We start from the raw sequence: 25,855 nt of genomic DNA, 5'->3' as shown, positions 1-25,855 counted from the left end.
TGTGGGGGGGTAAAACCTCATGCGCAGGGCATGTCATCTTCAGTGATCTGGAAGTGCCTCCTCTCTGCCCCGGGCAGCAGTATAGAGACTCGCATATCAAACCCGCCAGCTGGGGAGGGCTCCCCAGGGCATGTGGTGGGCTACAGCAGCACAAGACTGTGGTTCCTCTTTTATCAGCGTGCCCTGCCCCAGGCCAGATGCGGTTGCTGTTCTCTTATCCCCACTGCAATGGGAAGGGCTTCATAGAGCAGCCACTGGCGGCAACTCTAATGCTGTGCAATGCAGGGGACAGGCCCCAAGGGCCCAGAGACCAGCCCTGGCCAGACTGTGTCTAGCCTTAGCACAGGTGCATGGGGGAGGTTGCAAGCAGGCTTTGGCAACAAGGCTCACACCCCTCGGGACACAAATCACACCTTGCGGGGAGGAAACAGGCCCATCCCCACTCCTCTGCACCAGTCTGTGGAGCTGGCAGGGCCCAGTAGGTGACTACCATGCATGGGGTAGTGCACTGAACAAGCTCCCGCTGCATGCTGGGGAGCTGCAAGGTACACATGCTCCCTCCTGGAGATAGAGCGCGCCCGGGGGTAAGCAAGGCCAGGTACTCAGGAAACAAAACGTAAAGGCAACACGCTTTAAAAAGAGACTCGGTGCTTTGCAACCCAACACACATTTCACCTGTGGTACTCACTGCAGCTAGATGGCAGCAGGCCAATTGCTTAGTAGGATTCCAAACAGAAGTGGTTCGTCTGTGAGGAGTAAGAGCATCCTCTGCAGCTACAGTAGCTAGGGTAAAATATTTTAACAGCTGTAGACCCCCAAGCTTGAGAATATAGTCCCGATACTAACTTCCCGAGGCTAAGACATGTTACAGCGCTGTCCTGTGCAGCATCTGTTCCTGGCCACTCTGGAGAGAGGATCCAAGACTAGATGGACCACTGGGGGGACCCGGTCTGGCAATTCCTACCTTCCTAGGATGTAGCAGGTGATGTAAGGCTGGTGGGACCATCACTGTCAGAGGAGTTAGTGTAGCAGAGGAGGTTACCAGAATGCATCAAGCACTGGGTTTGGAGACCAAAATCCAGGAGCAGCAAGCCCATTTCCGCTGGCTTAGGGGAGGAAGGGTTAAGATTCATTCTGAGTTGTGTGCTGTTTGCACAGTGCACAGAGAACCTGTCCAGAGGGTAATTTGCCAATGAAGCAACTTGTAAGGAGGTGCAGAGAGACCGCAAGGAAGAAACAGAATCACAGAGATTTAGATCTGCCTCACCCTGGAAATGAAACAGAATGTTGGCAATTGCAGGGCTGCACACGCCGAGCTGGAATCATAAACCCCAGGCAGAGAGGAATGAATTAAACAGAACGAGAGCTGAGGGACTCTAAATGCCGTCTTAGCCATTTCAGTAGAGTCCTCATAAATCTGCACAATTAGGAGACGCAGTTAAAAAAGACCAACACAGTTATGCTAGGACATGAGGCGAGATCAGTGGAAACACAGCCCTTTACAGCGCTAGCATAAGCCCACATTAGCACGGTGTGACTGACGTTACTTGTTATTATCTGCATAGGGAAAGGCTGGAGGAGTTATGAGGGGTCTGGAAAGAACAGAGCTGGTGATTCATGAACCACAGCCCAGTGTAAATGCTCGTTGGAGACAGAGTCTCTCACTCTGTGGACACTGGTTTGAATTTGGAAGTGGTCAGCACCTATCTAGTGCTGTAATCACTGGACAGCTTCCGTGGAACACGGGTCTCAGGCCAGCTCCTAGTGGTGAGCTGAGCACAACTGGTGCTAATTGACTTCCTCGTTAGGCCCCAGCTGAACAGCCCGTGCAGACCGGATCATCTTCTCACATCTAGGGGTGGGCCTTCTGCTAGCTGTCCCCACTAAGCACCCATGATGTTTAAAACCAGGAATAATGCCAATAACCCCAATATTGCTTTCTCTTCCTTCCTCCAAGCCTGTAGGAGAAGAGGGTAATTAGTTTATAAGGTTGTAAGCTTGCTTGTGTGTGTGTGAGTGCGCACATAGAGTGTGTGTGTGTGAGCTGGGCGTCTGTGTTGTGTGCGTTCAGTGTACATGTGCATGCGCTGTGTGTGTGTTGCGTATATGTGCATGTTGAGTATATGTGCAGTGTTGAGTGTGTGTACGTGCAGTGCATGTTATGTGTGTGCTGTGGGGGTGTGCTGTGTGTTAAGTGCATGTGAAGACATTGCTGAGGAAAATCTAATTCAATGCATTTTATTCGGAGCACGGTGAGGTCAGGGACCGCTTCCCCATGAGGCACTATAGGCCCGTGCCCAGGGCCCTACTCCTGCTGTCTTGTGATGGGCTCAGAACCACAGTTTCATTTTGGTACTATCCCTTAGGGATTCAAAGAAGATGCTTGACAAAGAGAATGCTGCCTGAGTCTGCAGGCAGCCTGAACCAATAGCTCCAGGAGATATAAGCTGCCTCATTCATCACAACTGAAATCTGCTAGCACTGTAAGGAGGACCAGGTTCATGTTGTGGGGGCTAGCTCAGTTAAAGCTAGCTCGGGTCTGGCTCCACGTGCTGAATGTAGACAGGTCCCCACCCGGTAGAATGAGGTACCATTTTCCAGCCAGCTGCAGTGGAAGGTGGAGTTTTTTGGCTGCCGTGGTTATTTGGACATGCAGCAGCAATGAGGAGTGCAGCAATGGATCAGGCCCTGGGCAGCAGGCCTTGCAGCAGCACACTGCAAATAGCTGTGTGGACATTGTGGCCCCAGCAGAGGTGTGGGCTGGCCACCAGGCTCCCCCCGGGTCCGAGCTCGGGTAGCGAGCCTGAGCTTCCACTGATGCTGCAACATCCACATTGCTGCTTTTAGCTTACTGTCACAAGCCCTGCCCCACAAGTGTGCCTGCTGGGCTGGGGGCTCATTCCCTGCAGCAGAGGAGACATAGCCTGTGTGGCCGTGGGCCAGGGTAGAGCAGCGAGGATGCTGGTCATCAGGACCCCAGTCTCTTGCAAGGCTGAGTCGAAGGAGAATGCACAGGGAGGGAAAACTGAGCTTGTGCAGCCACATCAGCCCAACCGCTGGTTTCGCTGTGACCTCTGCACTTGGGAAAGCTGTGAGCTCAGCGTGCCTTGGCAGCGCCGTTAACTGACCGGAGACGGCGAGCCAGCCCAGACCCGCGCGCAACAGCTGCCTTGCGGGACCTTGTGTTCCAGCACTCGCTGAGGTTCAGGGCCACGTTGAGCTTTCCTGGGGCCAAAGTCTGGCCACGGAGGCGGGGTCAATAAAAGCAAGAGATCGGAGGCAATTGATAACGAGACTATCTTTCTAAAGCATGGCAAGAGTCCTGTGGGGAAGTAAATGAGCCAGCTGCAGCCAGGGTCATTCATAAACTGGAGGGTGGTCTCCAACGAAGAGCGGTTAATGGAGGTCTTTGTGGCAAGAAAGGCTTGTTCCTTTGCCCTGCCCCACAGAGCCGGTACTGGGCTCAGAGCACACTACAGGCCCTGGCAGAGCAGCTCTGCAGAAGGACTGGCTAGGGACTCTTCCCTGTACTAATACAGTGACAACAGCTTCATTCTCAGAGCAAATCCAGGGGTATTTTCTGCTCTGTACATTTGTTTAAGGAAGTTTAAAAGCAAATTTGGCCCCTGGCTTTGAATCTTTATTCCTATTAATTCAAACACCTTGGACAGAGCATGCCTGGGCAGTCTTACATGTGACATTTCGCTAAAACTACTTACAAACAACTTGCGTTACAAGTTTATTCCTTCTCTGCAGAATGTTGGCTCGGAGGTGCGTCTCGCGAGCCATCTGCTGCAGGCGAGCTGCTTATCTTTGCTATCAGAGCCCTCTTCTAAATATTATGACCAAACAGAATTCCAAGAACAACATCCATCCCGCTGCACAGAAAATGCGCAAAGCTGATAAACTGTTTATATATTATCAGCTAAATAAGTTGGGTTTATCTGGGAGGGTTTGTGGAAAAATCCCTTCTGTCAATGGTGAGGAATTCTGCATGGAGCAAACGTTTTTACAGGGCAAGTGAGGCTAATGAGGGCACTGCCCTCCAGAGAGCTGTACCTGCAACGACTGCTCCTGACTCCCACAGGGCCAAGCCAGGCTGCTGGGAAAGCTGCCATTTGCCCTGGTCCCATAGAATGGGGCCACAAGGCTGGCCAGCAGCTGCCAGCAGAGCAGGAGCTGGGCAGCGGCTGGGACTCAACTGGCTCCGCCGCGTTCAGCACATCTGCCGAGGTGACCCTGGAGGATCTGTCTGCCCTGCAGCGGAAAGCCAGCCTCGAGTTAGCCCACTAAAAATGGCTGTGTGGACGCTGTGGCTCCGGCTGGCGATTGGGTGGCTTGAGAGCCTGAGCTGCAATGTCCACGCGGCTGTTTTTAGAGTGCTAGCTGGAGCCCTGCTAGCGAGAGTCTGTCTCCCCGGGCTGAGAGGCTTGCGCCCAGCCGCAGCAGAAACAAGTGCTGGGTTGAATTTCTAGTGCCCCCCCCCCCCCCCCGCACTCCAAGGAAGGACCCTGTCCGTCAGCCTCTTGTCCAATCCTTCCATGGGCTCTGTATGTCGAAGCAAACTCCTCAAGAGAAGAAGGCAGGGTTTTTTTTTCCTCAAGGCCCCCAGAACCACAAATTTAGCCTGTTCTGAGGTTCTGAAATTCCACAAAAAAGCAAGATTGTGCAAACCAGAAAATTCCTGCCAAATAAGTCACAATCGCCCCTTCCCCATCCAACCTGGGCATTTTAGATCTGTTCTCCCCAAGCGACTCCAGAGCGAAAGCTGCTCAGTTCTGCAGTCAGAGGCTGCTAGCCTGGCAAACAATTTGTGCAACTCAAGCTGGGCTCTCTCTTCCCTGGCACTGTCACCATTTCACAGATTGATGGCAGCTGTTAGAGTCTAGTGATGATGCACGAGGCAGAGCAGACTCCAGCTCACTCTCCCATAGCTGCACTGGCCCTACAGTGCTGACAGCAGTGACATACTGACAAGTGAGCAGGTGTCATTCAGTGCCATCAACAAGGATCGCGTGCTCACTTAGGTGGCACCATTTTACTCAGTCGCTTCTCTGAACTGTACGTCGTGGCTGAGGTTGGGGGATGGGTGTTTCACAGGGGTTTCATAGGGATCAGTTCTTGGCCTGATGCTGTCAACATCTTCATAAATCACCTGGAAGTGAATGTAAAACTGCTGCTGATAAACGGTGCGTCCGGCACTAAGATTGGCGGTGTGGTGAATAGTGCTGAGGACAGGGCTGTCCTACAGAGCGATCTGCATTGTTGGTGAGCTGGGCCCATTCGAACCACATGTGTTTTAATACAGCCCCCATCTTGGAACAAGGAATGCAGCCAGTCCTGCAGAACGGGGACTGGACCCTGGAAAGCAGGGACTCTGGAAAGGAGTTAGGGGTCATAAGGCCAAGCACCGCAACACGAGCTCCCGGTGTGAAGCGGTGGCAAAAAGACCTAAAGTGTTCCTTGGCTGTCCAACCAGGAGTAGCCAGTAATAAAAATACCTGGCTCTTTTCATCCACAGATCTCACAGCACTTTACAAGGAGGTCAGTGTCATTACCCACATTTTAAAGAGGGGGAAACTGAGGCACAGAGCGGGGATGTGACTTGCCCAAAGTTGCCCTGCAGATTTGTGGCAGAGCCAGGAATACAACCCTGATCTCCTGAATCCCAGCCCAGTGTTCCAGCCCCTAGGCAACTCTGCCTGACAAGAGGCTAACAGCCCACAGGAAGAGAGAAACAGACAGCAGGCTTGTGTGGTAAGAAGTAAATAGACATGAGGCAAAGGCTGCTCACACCCTCAGGACAGCTGCTCGCTAGGAGCTGAGAGCAGAGGGCTGGAGGGGGCTGTCACTCAGCCGTGGAGGTGGAAGGGCTGACGGGTAGAAATCCCCACCATGAAAGTGGTGATACTGAGTTGGGGGGAGGAGGAGCAGACGTTCTCCAGGCACTGGCCAGCAGGAGGGTGGTTTGCTAGGATTTGGGACCATGCAGAGGCGCTAGATGTAGGTTGTTCTGTTCCTGCCTGTTGGGTGAGGGGAAAAGTGGAGAATCTCACCAGCGGCCCTGTTTACTCACTTCTCTGCCACTGCCTGGGATAGCCCAGCTGTGTGCTTTTGGGTGCAGCCCCCTCTGTAACTATGATCAGCCTCCTAAGGACGTCCTGGGTGAATGCCTTCCAGGATTGCAGTTAGGCAGTGAAACCCTGCCTTGCCAAACCCCACCACCCCCACAGCGCTAGGCCCCTGCAGGCCCTGTGGCCTTTCCATTGATTTGAAGAGGCTTTGGTTCAGACCATAGTGAGAACCTTCCCATCATGCATTGGTGGGGCAGTGCAATAGGTTTCCACCACACCAAGGTCACAGTCACATCCAACAAAATTCTTACCTCCCAAGAGTGGGGGAATGGCTAAGAGGCTGCAGCAGGTCTTCCTCTCCTCCTGGGCAGCCCTGGTGCTCTCGTATCCACAGGCAGTGCAGGCTGCAGTGCTCACAAGGCCAATAGTCCAGCAGTGTGAGGCACGATGTGTGTCAGGAGTTTCACATGGGTGTTTGCCATGGCAGTCTGTAGGCCCTGCATTAACAAAGAAAAATTTTCCATGTGGTTCAATGGGAAGTCATCAGTCCTTCAAAATGGGCTCATTTTCACTTGGAAATGCGCATCATTGTAACCCTTCTGCCAGGTGGAGGCATCAGCAGCAAGGACCAGGCTCAATATCTAGGGGTTTCTCTTAACAATACAACACAGAACCAGCTTGAGACCAACCCAGAAATCTGAGAAAACTAAACACCACCCTGGGCACCTTAACGCAGCTATACTACGCCACTCACAAGCTCTGAGTGTGGTATAACAGAAGAGAACTTTGATGCAAAGGGAGGAGGAACTCAGCATTAATATGGGAAAACACCACAACAATGCAAACCATAAGTAACCCCCACACTCCTGGGGGTTCAACCCCTGCTTCCTCTGGGTCCCAGGGGTGCTCAACCCCTGCTCCACCCAGACCCTGCCCTCACCCCACCCCACCCCACCCTTTCTCCTAAGCCCCCACCCCCACTCCGCCTCTTCCCGCCCCTGCTCCACCCCTGCCCTACCTGTGCCTGCCCAGTTCTGCCCCTCCCCTTGAGCGCACCCTGTGACCACTCTCCCCCACCCCCCAGAATCTCATTCTCATGGCTTGTTTCGGAACCCTCTCCAACTTCTCAACATCCTTGTAGACAGCAGAGCTGGACACTATTCCAGCATTTGCACCAGTGCCAAATACAGAGGTCAAATAACCTCTCTGCTCCTACTTGAGATTCCCACGTATACGTCCTAAGATCTGATTAGCCCAGATGGCCACAGTGGTGCACTGGGAGCTCCTATTCAGCTTATTCCAATTCTCCATCATTACCCTCAAGTTGTTTTCAGCGTCCCTGCATCTCAGGGTAGAGCCCCCAATGCTGTCAGTGTGGCCTACATTCTTTGTTCCTGTCTGCCTCAACTTGGCCTGGGTCTCTTGCAGTGTTACTGGGTTGCAGGCTCCTCTCCCATTGGATCGCTGGCCACTGGAGTCATTTCCTCCTGTTGTATTAGCCTGCGTTTGTCCAGGATGAATCTTGTTACTCATTCATTACCCGATATCTCTCAAATTAACTCTCCTTCCTGACCTGGCTGTATGGGTTCATATTGTCTCCCAATTGCTATATGACAGACATGGTTTCCTTTCCATGTCCTCCTGGCTCCAGTATATAGGAACTGAAAGCAGGTGTGTTCTCCAGGAGCTGTGAAACACACAATGTTTGCTAGTTTAAGAATTTGAAAGACAGGAACTTATGTCTCAGATAAAATTCCCAGAGAGTTTTTGGAGCTATTATTAAGGAGTCTCCTTGGAAGTTTCTTGCTCACCAACATGCTAGAAATGCTGTTCAAATCCCATCTCAGCTTTATTGGCTCTGCACCCATTTTCTCCTGCCATGCCCCTACTATATTGCATTGCAACCATACTCCATCGCACAAGCTGGATTGTCTGAAATTGAATTTTCTCTATGCTGCAGACTCAGATTGCTGTTCCTTAGGGAATGCAGCATGTCGGGGAGCTGGGAGGCAGAGATGGACAATGGTTCATCTTTCAAGACTGCACTCTTGGCATTCTTTACAAAAAAGGGAACGGTTGAGAACCAAAAACTCTGTCAAAACTCCCACCAGATTTCTGACGCATGCCTGCTTCTCTGGGCTGCGGTGTCTTTGCAGGACTTGGGTGCACAGCAACGTGGGTGGGCGGAGACTCCCCGGGAGCAGATGACACTTCATTGGGACTCTCACTGCGTTTCAGCTCGTGCCAGTTACACAGCTGTCTCATTTAAACAAAGTTTATCCGGACGTTACTTAGTGTTCCGAGCACAGCTCAGCCAGCAAGTTGCTCAGCTCCAGTGTGTGTGACCTTTAGCACCGGCCTAGCTAGGGATGGGACTCAAACTGGGATGCCAAATCCACAAAGCTGGGCTTTGGGGCAGTTTGGAGCCAGATCCGAAGGGTGCGACCCATCTGTCTCCAGCAGGACAGGGCAGGGTCAGGCAGGTCAGGTTTCCCTCAAGTCCCAGGTACTGGTAATAAAAGAATGTCTGTAGATTTCATGGAGACCTCAAACCTTCAGTGGTGATTCCACCCATTTCCTCATGGGTACACCCACCCCTGCTCTCCCCAGACATCTGCACCCACCCTCCCAACTCCGCAACCCTCTAGCCCAGGAAACCCCCTTCCCCCCACTCACTTGCCCTTTTAGGGGCACTGAGTGGCTGCTCCTCCTCTGCAGGATCCAGGTAATGGCTGCGGCCCCCAGTTCTAAGCATGGTCTTTGGGAGTGTGGGAAGGTGCCACCTGTCCCCGCAGTGCAGCAGGAGAAGGGAGACACTCCCATTGCCCTGGGTCCCTGACTGGATAGGACCTGAGAGGGGCCCCAGAGGCCCTTGTATGGCAACTGTGCAGATCAGCGTGACGATGGGCAGAGCCAGGGAGTGGGTGCAGCCGAACCAGGAGCGACTCCCTGTGCTCTTGGGGGAGGAGTAAATGCCCTTGCCCCCTCAGAAGACCCTCCTAAGGGCTGTGAGAAGCAGGGAAGAGCCAGGAGAATGATTAAAGGATTAGAAACCCTGCCGTACAGTGAGAGACTCCAGGAGCTCAGTCTATTTAGCTTAGCAAAGGAAAGGATAAGGGGCGACTTGATCGCAGTCTAGGGGTACCTGCATGGGGAACAGATATTTAATCATGTCTCTCCACTGTAGCAGAGAAACATCTGACACAATCCAAGGGCTGGAAGTGGAAGCTAGACAAATTCAGACTGGAAACCAGATGTACGTTTTAAATGGTGAGAGTAATTAACTGTTGGAAGAACCCACCCCGCATTGTGATGGAGTCTCCATCACTGACAGTTTTTTAAATCAAGACTGACTGGTTTTCTAAACGTTCTGCTCTAGTCCAAACAGGAGTTATTGGGGGCCGGGGAGGGAGTCTCTGGTGTGTGCTGTCCAGAGGTCACAGCAGATGGTCCAGCCTGGCCTTGGAATCGAGGAATGTTCCTAGCATCTCCACCTCACTGAGCCTGCAGGGGAGTTGTCCTCCACCATGCCCAGAAGGGCCGGGCATTGCTTGGCCCTGGGAGCCCCAGGAGGTAGGTGGAGGGCTCTGGAGGGTGTCTGAAGGTGAAGCTGTGTCAGTTCTAATAGCAGGTCATGCTCACAAATTCTTCATGGTGCCAGGCTGACATTCATCATCAGCGCCCCCCAGACAGGTCGTGCCCTGAGAAATCACCGGGATGCTCTCGCCATCCCCAGAGGCACCAATGCACAAGAGCCTGCGTGTGCATCCTGCCATCACTCCAGGCATTGCCCACACTTGCCTCTGCTCTTACACTGCATGGAGCATGTGCACAGCGGGTTTAGAGGGTATGGTGCGTTCTCTAGCCACCTCTCTGTGAGCAGTGCCAAGCGAATGGCGCTTCTTGAATAACGGACCCTCAGACTGTCTCCGAATGAGCAACTTGGACAGCCCAAGCAGAATCACACTGAGCTAACATCCCACCTGCTGCAGGTCCAGTCACCCCAGCCAGGCTCCTCCAGGGATGGCTCCAGCCAATTCGCAGCTACTCACCAGTGCGCCTCACTTTGTACAGTACAGTGCAAGGTCCTCCCTTAATGCCTTCCTGTACTTTTGCTGTGCCCAGATGAGTCAATCTGGCCTCCTAGTCTAACACTCTGCCAGTGCTGTGGCTGTCCCAATGCACAGGTCCCTGGTATTTGTCAATCATCACCCTGCAGATCGCTCCGTGAATTGCACTGCCCTCGACGTAGCAAATGCCAGCTGAGTCTGAGTTTCAGCAAGCCCTTCCTCGTGGTTTCCTTGATGGATTTGGTAGAATGGAGCCACTGGTCAGATGTGGCTGGCAGTTCGACAGCCCCCCAAGCAAAGTGCCAGCCTAGAGGACACCATCACTCCTTGCTGGCCTACAAGAGCTGCCAAAGATTCCACTGGATCGTTTCCCTCAGAACCGTTGTCAGCTTGTTATACATATCCGGGCTCCATGCTGTGACGCTGTATGGAATCTGGGAGACACTTGAGGATATTATGAATATTAATATTGTAAAATTGCAATGAGTTGTGCCAGATATGCCATGTAAGATATCTGCAGAAATGTTATGATTTGCCAGATATGATAATCTCATGTATATGTTTGTATCACCTCTGTATTATGAGTTATAGATATGTATGTATGTCTGTATTTCAAACTTGGGCTATGCTCCCGGGTGACACCTTCAGACAGTTTGGGGGTCAGCTTTGCCTAGCCTGCTTGATGGCTCATTAAGGACCATCAGCTATACAATTGACCCATTGAGAGAAGGCAGAGGATACACCTTATGACTCAGCAAGGCATGCATGGGCACACCTATGGACAGAAAAAGCTTTCAAGCCATGTGCTGGGCAGCTTATGTTGGAAACAAAGGAAGCACAGGCCACATGGAAAAAGACTATAAAAGGCAGCTGCATCTTCTCCATTTTGTCTTCATTCTGGCTTCTTATCTCTGGAGGAACTTTGCTACAAACTGAAGCTCTGAACAAAGGACTGAATGACCCATCCAAGCTGTGGATGTATTCCAGAGGGACTTTCAAGCCAGCAAACTCACCAATACTGCTAGGAAGCTGATATATGGATTTGAAGTCTTCGTATGTATGTGACTGTTTTACCATTTAACATCTCTCTTCTTGTTCTTTCTTTTTTCTTTATAATAAACCTTTAGCTATAGACACTAAAGGATTGGCTGGCAGCGTGGTATTTTGGGTAAGATCCACACCTATACTGACGTGGTGACGTGGCTGGCCCTTTGGGGTCAGAAGAACATTTTGTATAGTGAGCAGAGTTTTTTAATAACTTCTCACTGTACTGGACCTAGGTGCTGACTGGGAGCCAGAGAACTGGAATGCAATAAAGGGGGGCTGTGTGATTTCTTTTCTTGCTTCTTGATAACCAATGTGGGGGATCAGAAGCACAGTTTGTGACTGGTTGGGGAGTTTAATTTCAGTGTTACCCACCAGTCTTGTGAGTATCTGCTCTCCCTTTTGCAGCCTGCCCTGACCTTGCCATTTCCAGTTAGGGCTGCCCCAGGCACCACGGGTCACACATGCAATCAGCTAACAACAGCTCATCCCGGACACACTGAGGGTCACATCTAACAGTCACCAGGGGAACCAGTGGGGACTGATCCCTGCCATATGATAGGGCACAGGCCACTGGTGATCATCTAGCATACCGACCTCAGGAGTTGTTCAGCTCTGAGAAGGCAGCATGTCTCCATCATAGCAAAATAAAGCCTTGGGGGCAGCTGGAGGAATCCCTGTCTGCCCTCTCTAGGCTCGGCATTCAGACCTTGTTCACAGATGCACACATTACACCCGTGTCCAGACCAGAACTTATGGCTTGTGTGCAGCAGTGCCCTGTAGCACTTCGGTGTAGACACTACCTATGCCAATGGGAGGGGGTCTCCTTCCAGCGTATCCATCTCCCTGAGAGGCAGGATCTAGGTCAACGGAAAAATTCACACCCCGAGTGATGTAGTTAAGCTGACTTAATTTTCTAGTGTAGACCAGGCCTTAGTGTTTCTCACTCAGGTTCTCTGGTCAAGGCAGGGATCAAGGTAGCTCTGAATTCTTGGCAGTGGATTGCTGGATTGCTCCATTGCCTGGAGCACAGGATCTGGTCCAAGAGGTGAATATAGCTGGATCGCTTCATAATAGTGACCATTATATAATTAAATGTAACATCCCTGTGGTGGGGAAAACATCACAGCAGCCCAACATGGTAGCATTTAATTTCAGAAGGGGAACTACACAAAAATGAGGAAGTTAGATAAACAGAAATTAAAAGGTACAGCGCCAAAAGTGAAATCCCTGCAAGCTGCATGGAAACTTTTTAAAGACACCATAACAGAGGCTCAACTTAAATGTATATCCCAAATAAAAAACATAGTAAGAGAACCAGAAAAGTGCCACCATGGATAAACAACAAAGTAAAATTGTAAGAGACAAAAAGGCATCCTTTAAAAAGTGGAAGTTAAAATCCTATTGAGGAAAATAGAAATGAGCATAAACTCTGGGAAATGAGGTGTAAAAATATCATTAGGAAGGCCAAAAAAGAATTTGAAGAACAGTTAGCCAAAGACTCAAAAAGTAATAGCAAAATTTTTTTTAAGTACATCAGAAGCAAGAAGCCTGCTAAACAACCAGTGGGGCCACTGGATGATTGAAATGCTAAAGGAGCACTCAAGGATGATAAGGCCATTGTGGAGAAACTAAATGAATTCTTTGCATTGGTCTTCATGGCTGAGGATGTGAGAGAGATTCCCAAACCTGAGCCATTCTTTTTAGGTGACAGATCTGAGGAACTGTCCCAGATGTAGGTGTCATTAGAAGAGGTTTTGGAACAAATTGATCAACTAAACAGTAATAAGTCACTAGGACCAGATGGCATTCACCCAAGAGTTCTGAAGGAACTCAAATGTGAAATTGCTGAACTACTAACTGTGGTTTGTAACCTATCCTTTAAATCAGCTTCTGTACCAAATGACAGGAAGATAGTTAATATGAGGCCAATTTTTAAAAAGGACTCCAGAGGTGATTCCGGCAATTACAGGCCGGTAAACCTGACTTCAGTAACAGCAAACTGGTTGAAACTATAGTAAAGAACAGAATTGTCAGACACATAGATGAACATAATTTGTTGGGGAAGAATCAACATGGTTTTTGTAAAGGGAAATCATGCCTCATCATGATTCTTTGAGGGGGTCAACAAGCATGTGGACAAGAGGGATCCTGTGGATATAGTGTATCTGGACTTTCAGAAAGCCTTTGACAAGGTCCCTCACCAAACACTCTCAAGCAAAGTAAGCTGTCATGGGATAAGAGGGAAAGTCCTCTAATGGATTGGTAACTGGTTAAAAGATAGGAAACAAAGGATAGGAATAAATGGTCAGTTTTCAGAATGGAGAGAGGTAAATAGTGGTGTCCCCCAAGGGTCTGTTCTGGGACAACATATTCATAAATGATCTGGAAAAGGGGGTAAACAGTGAGGTGGCAAAATTTGCAGATGATATAAAACTATTCAAGATAGTTAAGTCCAAAGCAGACTGCAAAGAGCTACAAAAGGATCTCACAAAACTGGGTGACTGGGCAACAAAATGGCAGATGAAATTCAATGTTGATAAATACAAAGTAATGCACATTGGAAAATGAAATCCCAACTATACATATAAAATGATGGCATCTAAATTAGCTGTTGCCACTCAAGAAAGAGATCTTGGAGTCATTGTGGATAGTTCGCTGATAATATCCACTCAATGTGCAATGGCAGTAAAAAAAGTGAATGTTGGGAATCATTAAGAAAAGCATAGATAATAAGACAGAAAATAGTATATTGTCTCTATATAAATCCATGGCATGCCCACATCTTGAATATTGCGTGCAGATGTGGTTGCCCCATCTCAAAAAAGATATATTTGAATTGGAAAAAGTTCAGAAAAGGGCAACAAAAATTATTAGGGATATGGAACGGCTTCCATATGAGGAGAGATTAATAAGGCTGGGACTTTTCAGAGATGATTAAGGGGATCTATAAAATCATGACTGCTGTGGAGAAAGTAAATAAGGAAGTGTTATTTACTTCTTCTCATAACCCAAGAACTAGGGGTCACCAAATGATATTAATAGGAAGCAGGTTTAAAATAAATAAAAGGAAGTATTTCTTCTCACAATGCACAACCTGTGGAACTCTTTGCCAGAGAAAGTTGTGAAGGCCAAGACTATAACAGGGTACAAAAAGGAACTAGATATGTTCATAGAGGATAGGTCCATCAATGCCTATTAGCCAGGATGGGCAGGGATGGTGTCCCTAGCGTCTGTTTGCCAAAAGCTGGGAATGAGGGACAAGAGATGGATCACTTGACGATTACCTGTTCTGTTCATTTCCTCTGAAGCACCTGGCATTGGCCACTGGCTACTGGGCTAGATGGACTTTTGGTCTGACGCAGTATGCTGTTTTTATGTTCTTATGTTCTTATGAGCACAGCACTAGATGATCAGCCAAAGGAGCAAGAACAGATGTAGGTCAGTATGTGAACCAGTCCCACTAGCTGGGACAGTCGCCTGCTCTCCTTGTGTTGTTCTGTTAGGCTGTGAAGATTGTAAACAATATCTAAATAACACACACAGAGGATGAAGCAGAGCTGTCAGGCCTCGAACAGACGAAAACAACTTCCAGCCATGTCAGGCCATGCCTGGGAGCGAGCAGGACTGACCCCACCTCTCCAGGAGATCCAGGGTCATCTTTGCTTTTGGGGAAATGATGTCAGGATTGCAGGGTCCAGTCTGCCCAGGCACAGGGCATGTATGGGAAAGGAATGGATTTATTATACCTTCAAATGTGACCTCCGCCAGCCCCACACACAGCTATTCCAGTACTGCTCCAGGCACTGTCATGATTACAATGGCAGTGCCTCGGGGCCCCAGCCAGGGGTTAGGGACCCATTGTGTAGGTGTTGTAAACACATAGACCAAAACAACAGCCCCTTCCCAAAGGGCTGACAGCCTAAGCATGGAACAAGCTCCTCTCAAAGCAATGTGCACAACTATTAACTCTGTATGATGTGCAGCAGTAAGAATTGATGCTGTTCTCAGGGCCAGGTGCAGGGCATTTCACTGCATGCTCCAAAGGACCCAGTGTGAGACTGGGAGTCAGAGAATCACAAACTTCCTGTGTCACCGGGGGTAAAACAGGTCACTGTTCTGTGCCTCAGTTTCCCACCTGTAAAATGAGGAGAAGGAGACTTGCCCTGTGAGAACTCAAGAGCTCTGGAATCTGTGAGGGAAACATGCCTGGTAACCAGCCTGAGAACTAGATTTTGGCACCATTTCAGTACATGTTTGGGAGTTCCTCTCTGAGACCCTTTCTCTGAGGATCTCAAGGAGCTTTATAAGCAGTAATTAACCTCTCAACCCCCCAAGAAGCGAGATCATTGGGTGGGTTAATGCAGGATACTCCCTTGTTCTCCAGGGCATATCTCCTTTAACCTTGTCTAAGCTGAGCTCCTTGCCAAATTCTCCCCCGGTTGCAAGAAGCCAGGGGCCAGTCCCTGCAATGGTGGGAGTACTGCATCTGTTCACAGTTGACCACGCTGTCACCTGGAGCAGAGTCAGATGGCACACGTGTCCTAGCCAAAGGTACAAGCACTAGCACCACTCCTTCTCAAACCATTGCTTCGCCCAGAGCAGCTGGCCTCTTGTGCTACAGGAAAGGTGGGAGACTTGGCCCAAAGTTAGGTGCAGCCCCAGCCTGGGGAGATGTCCAGTTTGTTGCAGTGCTGTGTGTGCAGGATTTTATGATGTGAGTGATGGAATCAGCACAGTGGACTTTTGTGCTGCTCAGCATAGAACTGGGACCAGTGACACGTCCCCTGGGAGGTAACAACATGGCCTGTCCCCTCTAATAGAAATGAAGGCACAGAGAGGGTATGTGACTGTCCTGTCATGTACTTCTGTACCAGATCTGGACTTGCTACAGAGCTTGCTTATACACACCAGGTGTGTTCATCATAAAATCATTTAATGCTCTGCCAGGTATGGCTGAGGTTTGTTTAAATAAGGTATTTTACACACAGTGCCATCTAGTGGATGGACTGTATAATACAGTTTAGCATTCCATTACATCTTCCTCTTTAAGTTTAACATTCCTGCCATTTACCATATTTACACTATCACACTGTCTTTGAAGTTCAATATGGATTAGTCTAAGTGTCTCTGAATCATATTTGTTTTCTAATAGCATGACCTGAACACGTAACAGCTTGATCATGTGGCTGTCCATTAGCTGCAATGACTGGTTGTGGTCAGTTTGGGATCCTTAAGTCTCCTTGTTCTGCATCTGCTATATGTAGAGTTTGCTCCATTGATTGTTCTGTCTGAGGAACAAACTGTAGATGTTGACAGTTTCTGCTGAATTCTCCACTGTTGGTCTCTATCTCATACGATCTGGGTGTTGAATTCTTTTTCTTTATGACAGCTGGAGCTGTCCATCCCTTGTCCCATCCAATTTGACATGAACACAGCCACCTGGTTCTAGACCCAGCAATTTTCTAACTGAGTGATGTCTCTTTTTAAAGTATTTATAAGGTCTAGCCTTTTTATCGAATTTGGCTACTCTCTTCATGTCTGGCCACTTTGGAGATAGATCTTTTCCAAAGTTGGAAGAGTAGTTTTGAGTTGTCTTCCTATCAGGAGTTGTGCTGTACCATACCCAGTAGCTACTATTGGTGTTGATCCATATCTCAGAAGAGCAAGAAATGGATCTTCCTGCTGTAGTATTTTCTTGGCTGTCCGTACAATTTTCTCAGATTCTCCATTCACTTGTGGGTAATGTGGACTGTTAGCAACATTATCAAAATCATAGTTTGTTTGGAATGACTTACATTTTGTTGTAGTGCATTGTGGTGAGATGCCCATCACTAGTTGTTATGGAATACCAAAGTGAGCAAAAATGCACTTCAGTTTCATGATAACACTGCAACATGTTATGTCTTTCAAGTACATTATTTTATGTACTTGGAAAAATAGTCCACAACGACCAGGTAATGGTGTCCTCTGAATTCACATAAATCTGTGAAAAATAGATCCTGCTGGGAAAAATATAGATTGGGTTCAAGGGGGTTGAAGGGATTCAAGGGGCTTGCATCCCAAGATGGGCAGAGTTAGGGTTGCGGTGTGCAACAGGCTAATAGTGATAAGATATATCTTTGCAAATGCTTGAAGTCTAAATACTGAGAAGGGTGAGCATGAGTGCCTGGTATTAAATGAGGCTATTGATATAATGGGAATCAAAGAAACTTGGTGGAATGATGATAATCAATGGAACACAGTAATACCAGGGTACACAATAGATAAGAATGACAGAGTAGGTCATGCTGTCGGCACTATATGTGAAAGAAAGCATAGAATCAAATACAGAAATATCATAAATGACTCATACCGTACCACAGAATCTCTATGGATAGAAATTCCATGCTTGAATAGTAAGAGGATAGCAGCAGGAATATACTATCAACCACCTGACTAGGATGGTGACAGTGACTGTGAAATGCTTGGGGATATTAAAGAGGTTACAAAAATAGAAAAATTGCCCTGTTCTTTTCATTTCCTCTGAAGCATCTGGCATGGGCCACTGTCAGATGACAGGCTACTGGGCTAGATGGACCATTGGTCCGACACAGTATGGCCGTTCTTATGTTCTTATATGTTCTTATGATTGAGGTTGGAGGAGGAGAGCCTGTGTGCTGGTAGGGGACTTAACTTTTCATGCTCTTTCTTTTGTGATTTGATGCAGGTCTGCTGTGTGTGTGGCAACCATAATGGTGCACAAGGAAGTTTTCTGAGTATGAAAAAATATATATATGTGTGTGCTTGCATGTGTGTCTCGGTCACACCAATATGTGTGTGAGAGAGTGAGGGACAGAGCACAGTGTATTTGTGCACTTGTTTATAAACATACATATATAAATAGGGAGGGAGACGTAAATATATAAAATCATTTTCCATAATTAAAAGATGTTTTAGAGCAGAATATTTCCATTTTAGGCGTAGGGATATCAATTTTATAAATACAAGATTAAAATAAACATTAACATGATTACATCAGCTCACACACATACACACACACACACGCACACACGCACACACACACACGCACACACACACAAAATAGGCTCCCACACTACCATTTTAAATAGCACAAAACAAATGAATTCTCCAAATGTTGTTTAAACTGGCACTGGGCTTTATGATGTCATCTCTGGAGTAATCACAACTTGTTTTCCTGCAGTAAATATGGTTGTTTTTCCCATTAGCAATTGTGTAGGAGTTTCAGTCTATGCAAGAGTAATAACCATGCTAACGGGCTATCTATGATTGCTGTGGCCTCCATGCTAGGCGCCCAGCTCCCTCATTAACTCAGTGGAGTGCTGTGATGTTCCCCGGGTGTTATCTGGACCAGTGATCTGCTAGGTCACTCCAATCCTCGACTCTGGCAGCCAGCCTTACCCTGCTCTGCTGTGAGAACCCCCACTCCTGGGCTGTTCACACACAGTCTCTAGCATGTAAGCTGCTCCCAGTTATGTGAGTGAGCACCTTTGGTCAGCCGCTGCTTGGATTCTACAACCGAATAACACTAGCCACTATCTCCAGTCCCAGACACAACCCTAGGAACCTCCTTCTTGCAGTGTCCAGTTATGCCTGCTGGTCTCTGCAAGCTTATATAAGTTTGTTAATTTAACAAAGAAATTGATATGTACCAGGCTTGTTATCCCAAGGGGAGTCTCTGACACGCTTCAAACCAAACACACTGTGACGTGCAGTCTATATGATTTTATAAAAATATGATAATAAGTGAATATAATGTAACTGGGATATGCTTCGTGCAAAAGGTCTCTTGTAAGGTATCATTACAAAGCTTATAATCTACTGAGTGTGATCATCCTATTTGTATAAATGTGCCACTCTTGTATCTAAAAATAGAAATATAAAATATAACTCTGAGGGCCTATTGTAATTATGCAACGTGTGAGCCATTAATGGTGGTTTGGAATCTTGATGACTCCCATTAACTAGGACCATTGTTTGCAAATGGCTGTGTGTTACCTGTGAGTCTTCCTGTATATGTGTGTGCTGGCAAGTGGGTAATGAAGTCTTGCAGTGACATATGATCATGTCACCTGAACTGGAATCCATCTTTAACCTGGTGCTTTTCCAGTGAGGGGGGTGGAAACCCAGAGGGACAAAGGGTTCCCGCCTTATGCAAAAGATATATGAAGGGGTGGAACAGAAGAGAGGGAGAAGAGCCATCATGAAGAATCCCCTAGCTACCACCTAAGCTGGAACAAGAGCTGTACCAGGGGAAAGAATTTTGCCCAGACCTGGAAGGTGTCTAGTCTGAGGAAAAAACTTACTGAAGCATCTCTAAAAGTGAGAGTATCTGTATTTAGTTTGATTAGACATAGATTTGCACATTTTATTTTATTTTGCTTGGTGACTTACTTTGTTCTATCTGTTACTACTTGGAACCACTTAAATCCTACTTTCTGTATTTAATAAAATCACTTTTTACTTATTAATTAACTCAGAGTATGTGCTAATACCTGGGGGAGCAAACAACTGTGCGTATCTTTCTATCAGTGTTATAGAGGGCGAACAATTTATGAGTTTACCCTGTATAAGCTTTATACAGGGTAAAATGGATTTATTTGAGTTTAGACCCCACTGGGAGTTGGGCATCTGAGCGCTAAAGACAAGCACACTTCTGTGAACTGTTTTCAGGTAAACCTGCAGCTTTGGGGCAAGTAATTCAGACCCTGGCCCTGTGTTGGAGCAGACGGGAGAGTCTGGCTCAGCAAGACAGGATGCTGGAGTCCTGAGCTGGCAGGGAAAACAGGAATAGAAGTAGTCTTGGCACATCGGCTGGCAGCTCCCGGGGGGTTTCTGTGGTCCAACCCGTCACACACACTGCTTCAGGTAGAATAAACAAACAAATTACACTGCTCTACAGCCAAAATGTTTCTGAAATAAATGTAGTCAAACTTTACTAATTCTGGGTCACTGAGAACGAAAATGATGCTTAAAATTGTTGATTGGCTCTAGTTTTCAAGATATGCTATTGGGTCAGTATATACGACCCTTGACTTGGGAATGGCGGAGGATAAGTGAGTTATAAAGGGAAGGGAATCTCAATTTAAACCAGAAATGACTAAAATACATCTTTGACTGGATCTATGAATAAATCTATGACTGGGTTTGGACAGTACTTGTTTTTTAGGCAAAACAATTAATGATGCAATCTGAAGCTGGTATTGCATCATACATGATATGAATTGCAACATGTTAAGTCATGGATGATGCAATGATAACGAAGCTTACATCACTCTGCTGAACAAATTGCCCTATATCAGCTCTAGAAATCATGCAGTGTCTTGCTCTCCTATTTGTCAGTGTTTGATTTTACAAAGGGACACATTTCTGTTTAGCCAAAGTGAGCAGAGATGCCTCGTACTTGTGTGAACAGTGCAGATAACTTCTGCTATGTTTGGGGTGAAGTGACTTTTGCATCACAAAAGCGCAGTATAACCACTATGGTTAAGAAAGCCTATCACCTTTATTTTGGCTGCAAAATTGGAGATCAGGACAAGAGGTGGGCCCCACACATATGCTGCAACACTTGTGCGACAAATCTTCACCAGTGGTTGAACAGGAAAAGGAAATCTATTCCTTTTGCAGTGCCAATGATTTGGAGAGAGCCAACAGATCATCCCAGCAATTGTTACTTCTGCATGGTGCCTCCAGTTGGGAAAGGTGTGTCAAAGAAGAAAAAGTGGACTGTGCATTATCCAAACATTCCATCAGCTATACGCCCAGTACCCCACGGAGAAGGACTGCCGGTTCCTGATGCACCAGAATCATTCTCTCTTGAGTCAGACGAGGAAGAGGAAGAGGATGAGGATGAAACTTCTGGTCCTGAACCATCAATGTCACAGGACTCACATTTTCTCCCATCCTCCTCCTCTGAACCGCACCTCATACACAAGGTGAACTGAATGACCTTGTCAGGGATTTGGAATTACCCAAGAGTAAGGCAGAGCTGTTGGGCTCCAAACTACAGCAGCGGAATCTCCTGGCAGGTGATGTTAGGGTTTCCATGTTCCGTGACCGTCAAAAGGATCTTGTCCCATTCTTCTTCATGGAAGGTGATCTTGTAGCCTGCAACAACATCGATGGTGTGATGGCAGCCCTCAACATTGTTCACGATCCAGATGAGTGGAGACTGTTCATTGATTCATCGAAGACGAGTCTTAAAGCTGTTTTACTGCAATGGACCATGGTAGGGCCTGAGCCTGGAATGTATTGAGCACATGACTTCAACGGCCATTGTGGGTGCCCTGCACCTTCCCAGACTGTTGATCCCACACCTACTCCCTTTGGAGTCAATGTGCATTTTGCCATTGACTTCAGAGTAACAGAAACAGACCTTTAGAGCCTGACTTGGTTGCTCTGCACCTTGCATGCCATTTACACCAGGGCAAAGTGGATGCAAAATGCTCCCAGGTCAGAGAGGACACACAGGGTGCAGGGCAGGGGAGAATTAGGTGCTGTGACTGGAGCTTGCTGCAGACCTGGGAGCAGACGCAGCTCCTCAAGCTGTGCAGGGACGTGGGACTGGGCTTTCTCGTAGAGCGCTTGGGTCTGAATCACGACGTGCAGTCTCTGGTTTACAGGGCCCCATGTTATCTCGTGTTCCCTTACACACCCTTGTAGGAAATGCCGTCCTAGCATGCAGGCTCCACTTGGAGTGCTGTATTCATTCACAGTTATCAGACTAAGGCAACCGTGTCTCTGAATGACTTAAAATAATATTTGGAGAAATCCATATTAAGTATATTAGTCGACTAAGCCTTTAAATCTTTACAAGGGCCTTAATTTCAAGGACTCTGCTATACATATGTGCCAAGGATTGTGCAATGTGGTGACACACAGGCAGCCCAGTTCTTACTGAGCCCCATCCTGCTGCCTTTAAAATGGTTAACTGACTTCTTGATGCTGGAAATCTGTTTCTGTTTAAACGGCAAACCAAGGGGTTTCAACCCCTGGCCTGCAGCATCTTGCTGGGCAGCTTTTCCAATTCTCATGCTTGGCATATTCTGGGAGTTGTTAAATGATGTTGCACTGGATCACTGTATTTAGATTTTAAACATGTTTGTAAGGTTTTTACAAAGGAAAAAGCCGTGTTTCATTACTAAGGCAACGTGCCAAGTATCTTCTAGTAAATAATCTGTCCTGGAAATACTCTGTGCTCCCCCCGAGGAATCCATGGAACAATAAACCAGCAAGGCGAGAAGGTGCTACATAGGCACATAGCTAGGAGCAATGGCAGACAATGAAGAAAGAGAAAATGTAGCTGAACAGTCTGCAAAGCTTCTGTTGGAAGGCAGACTCATCCACGCAGAGGAAGTGCTGGATACCCCTCACTGAGACATTTAGGGTTAGGTCAGAGAACAGACTGCAGGGAACAGGCCCTCCCTGGATGAGGCAGATCTCCTGAGCAAACTGATCCAATGAGTGGATTCCAGCTACTGTCTATGATTCTAACAGCACCAGGCTGTCGCTGGTGGCTTTCCCGCTCGATGCACAGGCAATGATGGGTCCACGTAGATTCGGGAAACAGCTCGAGCCTCAGTGAGGGCTGGTGGGAAGTGTGGGAAGGAATTTGGTCCCAGGCTCTGCTGATCTTCTGTGCAATGTCTCCTTGAAACTAGCCCCTGGGTGTGCTGGCTCATGTCTCCCAGTGAGCACAGAGGGCCCTCAAAGGAAACGGGATGACATGAGGGTCACAGGGTAGAGCACACTCTGCATTCCCAGATAGTTGCAGCCCTTGAACTCACAAAGCTACGTCTACTCTTGTTGCTGGGGCAGGGGGGAAGGAGATGACTTCTACCTCGGAGAGCCATACTGGTGCTGGCTCTCCTCACACTAGCATGCAGCTGCAGTGGTGGGAGCGACTAGCTGCCGAGCACGTGCCCATCACAGACCCTAAGCATGTACTCGGGGCGGCTGTGCCACAGCTACACTCTGTTTGTTGGGTGCTAGCTTGATCAGAGCTAGCCCAGGTGTGTCTCCTTGAGCTGTGAATCTCACACACACACACACACACACACACACACACACACACACACACACACACACACACACACACACACACACTGGTGAACACATACCCAGTGAGCTCTCCTGACCAGGGCACCTCCTGTGTTTGGGCATTCGTAGACTGGCTAGTCTTCTGGCTAGGACACCTGAGCAAGCGGGAGAGTGCCTGCAGGCAGTCACAGGAGTGTCTGGTGGATCTGCAGCATGGCAGATGTAATGCTGGTCACGGAGAACATGCCCTGCAGTACAGGGCCAAAGGCACTCTCACATCCCTGTGCAATGAAGGCCAGTCTGGCCAGGCTGCACATCTCAGGACCAGTGTGAGGCCCTGATAAATCTGAAAAGCTCAAAGCTGAGGGAGTGGGCTGCAGCTTGGCTCATAGGAGAAACCAAATAGGTCTATGGAGAGTAGATCCTGTCAATCTTTGATGAGATTACCAGTCTATTACAAGTTGATGTAATAGACTTAGACTTCTGTAAGCCACTTGACTTGGTACCAGGTGACATTTTGATTAACGATATAAAATTAACCTGGCATGCATTAATTAAGTGCTAGCTAGCTAATAGGTCTCAAAATGTAACTGTAAACAGGGAACCATCATCGAATGGGTGTGCTTCTAGTGTGTCCCCTGACACTATTTAACATATTTATCAATGACCTGGAAGAAAACAGAATCAGCACTTACAACGTTTGCGGATGTCAGAAAAATTGGGGGAGTGGCAAATACTGAAGAGGACAGGTCACTGACTCAGAGTGATCTGCATTGTTTGGTCAACTGGGGGCAAGCAAACAATGCACATTTTAATATGGCTAAATGTATAGGAACAAACAATTTAGGCTGCACATACAGGATGGGAAATATCCTGGGAAATAGCACCTCTGTAAAAGATTTGGGGAGGAGGGTTTGTCATGGTGGATAATCAGTTGAACATGAGCTCCTAGGGGACACAAGGCCCTGCACCCCCAGCTTCCTGCGATTCACTATGACTCTCAGCCAGCCAGTAAAGCAGAAGGTTTATTTAGACGACAGGAATACAGTCCAAGACAGGTCTTGCAGGCACAGACAACAGGACCCACTCAGTTAGGTCCATCTTGGGGTCCCAGGGCACCACAGCCCTCTTGGGAGGTCAGAGACCCGTCTGCCTCCCAGCCATATCACCAGCCAGCCCGTGAAACTCTCCCTTCAGCCACCTCTCCCACACCCTTTGTTCAGTTTCCCGGGCAAAGGTGTCACCTGGCCTCTAACCCCTTCCTGGGTTTTCACGTTACATGCTCAGGTATTCTCCCTCTGCCAGTCTCCCATCCCCCAATGCAGATCATCCTAGCCATACTCCCCTGTCAGCATTCAAAGACCACAGTAAGAACAGTCCCAGTTCATCACACTGTGGCCAAAAAGGCTAATGTGAGCCTGGGATGTATAAACAGGGGAATCTCGAGTAGAGCAGATAGGTTATTTTATCTCTGTGTTTGGCAATGATGCGACCGCTCCTGGAATAATGTGTCCAGTTCTGGTGTCTGCATTCAAGAAGGATGTTGGCAAATTGGAGAGGGTTAATAGAAGAGCCATGAGAATGATTAAAGGATTGGAAAACCTGCCTTAAAGTGACAGACTCCAAGAGCTCAATCTATTTTGCTTAACAAAGAAAAGGTGACTTGCTTCTTGGCTCTTCAGGCTAGCAGACAAAGGTCTAGCATGATCCAATGGCTGGAAGCTGAAGCTAGACAAATTCAGACTGGAAATAAGGGTGTAAATTTTTAACAGTGAGAGTAATTAACCTCTGGAACACTTTACCAAGTGTGGTGGATTCTCCATCACTGACCATTTTGAAATCAGGATTGGATGTGTTTCTAAAAGCTCTGCTCTAGGAATTATTGTGGGGCATTTCTCTGCCCAGGGTTATACAGGACTTTAGACTAGATGATCACAATGGTCCCTTCTGGCCTTGGAATCTATGAATGTCAAACTTACCTGACATGGAATGTTGCAGCATTTCCATATCAACCTTTGGGATAGAAACGGATGTGGAAATATTGGAATTTCCTGCAGGGTGGCAATCCCAAATTTCCACTAAGTTCTAATAAGGGGCTGGGTAATAAAGCCAGTGGCACTGTTGTGCCTGGGTTTGCAAGACTGGGAACTTTTTTCTTGTGCAACCTTTCATCCTCTTCCTTGTGGCAGGTGCAGGCTGTTTCTTCTGGGTAGCCTTGAACTGGGGGTGGAGTCATGTTCCCCAGCAAACCTCTCCTGATTGTCCCTGTCCCAGCTCTGCTCTGTGCCCCTCTCCCTGCTGACCCAGCACTTTCCCTTTGGCTTTAGGAAGCAGAAGCACCCTGTCCTGTGTGCTGCTCATGCTCAGAGTTGCCAGCTCTCACAACTAGGGTTTTGTTCAAAGCTTCAGTTCTTGGGGGCATGTTAGTTCATGCGAATCACAACTTTCCAATAGAAAAAAAAGGCTGTTTCTAGCCCTCATGACTGTGGCGGAAACGTGGCCCGAGTGTAACCCACAGGCTCAGAAACCTGACAGCAAAGAGCAAGATGTCTATTTATTTTTTCTAAGGGCTCGTCTACACTGGCAATGTTAAAGCACTGCTGCGGG

The 25,855-nt window shown here is 47.9% G+C and overlaps 2 protein-coding genes across 10 annotated transcripts in view; one reads left to right on the top strand and one right to left on the bottom strand.

Annotated features, from left to right (window-relative positions):
* LOC135974490 (uncharacterized) overlaps positions 1-18,233 on the bottom strand; it is a 166,503-nt gene extending 148,270 nt beyond the window's left edge. The window contains exon 1 of the mRNA XM_065562680.1: positions 18,217-18,233. The gene's annotated coding sequence lies outside the window, so the exon portion shown is untranslated. The remainder of the gene's footprint in view (positions 1-18,216) is intronic.
* The window catches only part of MYOCD (myocardin), a 489,253-nt gene that overhangs the window by 48,607 nt on the left and 414,791 nt on the right, over positions 1-25,855 (top strand). The gene's annotated exons all lie outside the window — the stretch shown is intronic.

This window comes from Chrysemys picta, chromosome 12, assembly GCF_011386835.1.
Source record: "Chrysemys picta bellii isolate R12L10 chromosome 12, ASM1138683v2, whole genome shotgun sequence".
Taxonomy (NCBI): domain Eukaryota; kingdom Metazoa; phylum Chordata; order Testudines; family Emydidae; genus Chrysemys; species Chrysemys picta.
The sequence above is the reverse complement of the archived record's forward strand: the minus strand, read 5'-3'. Positions and strand labels throughout refer to the sequence as shown.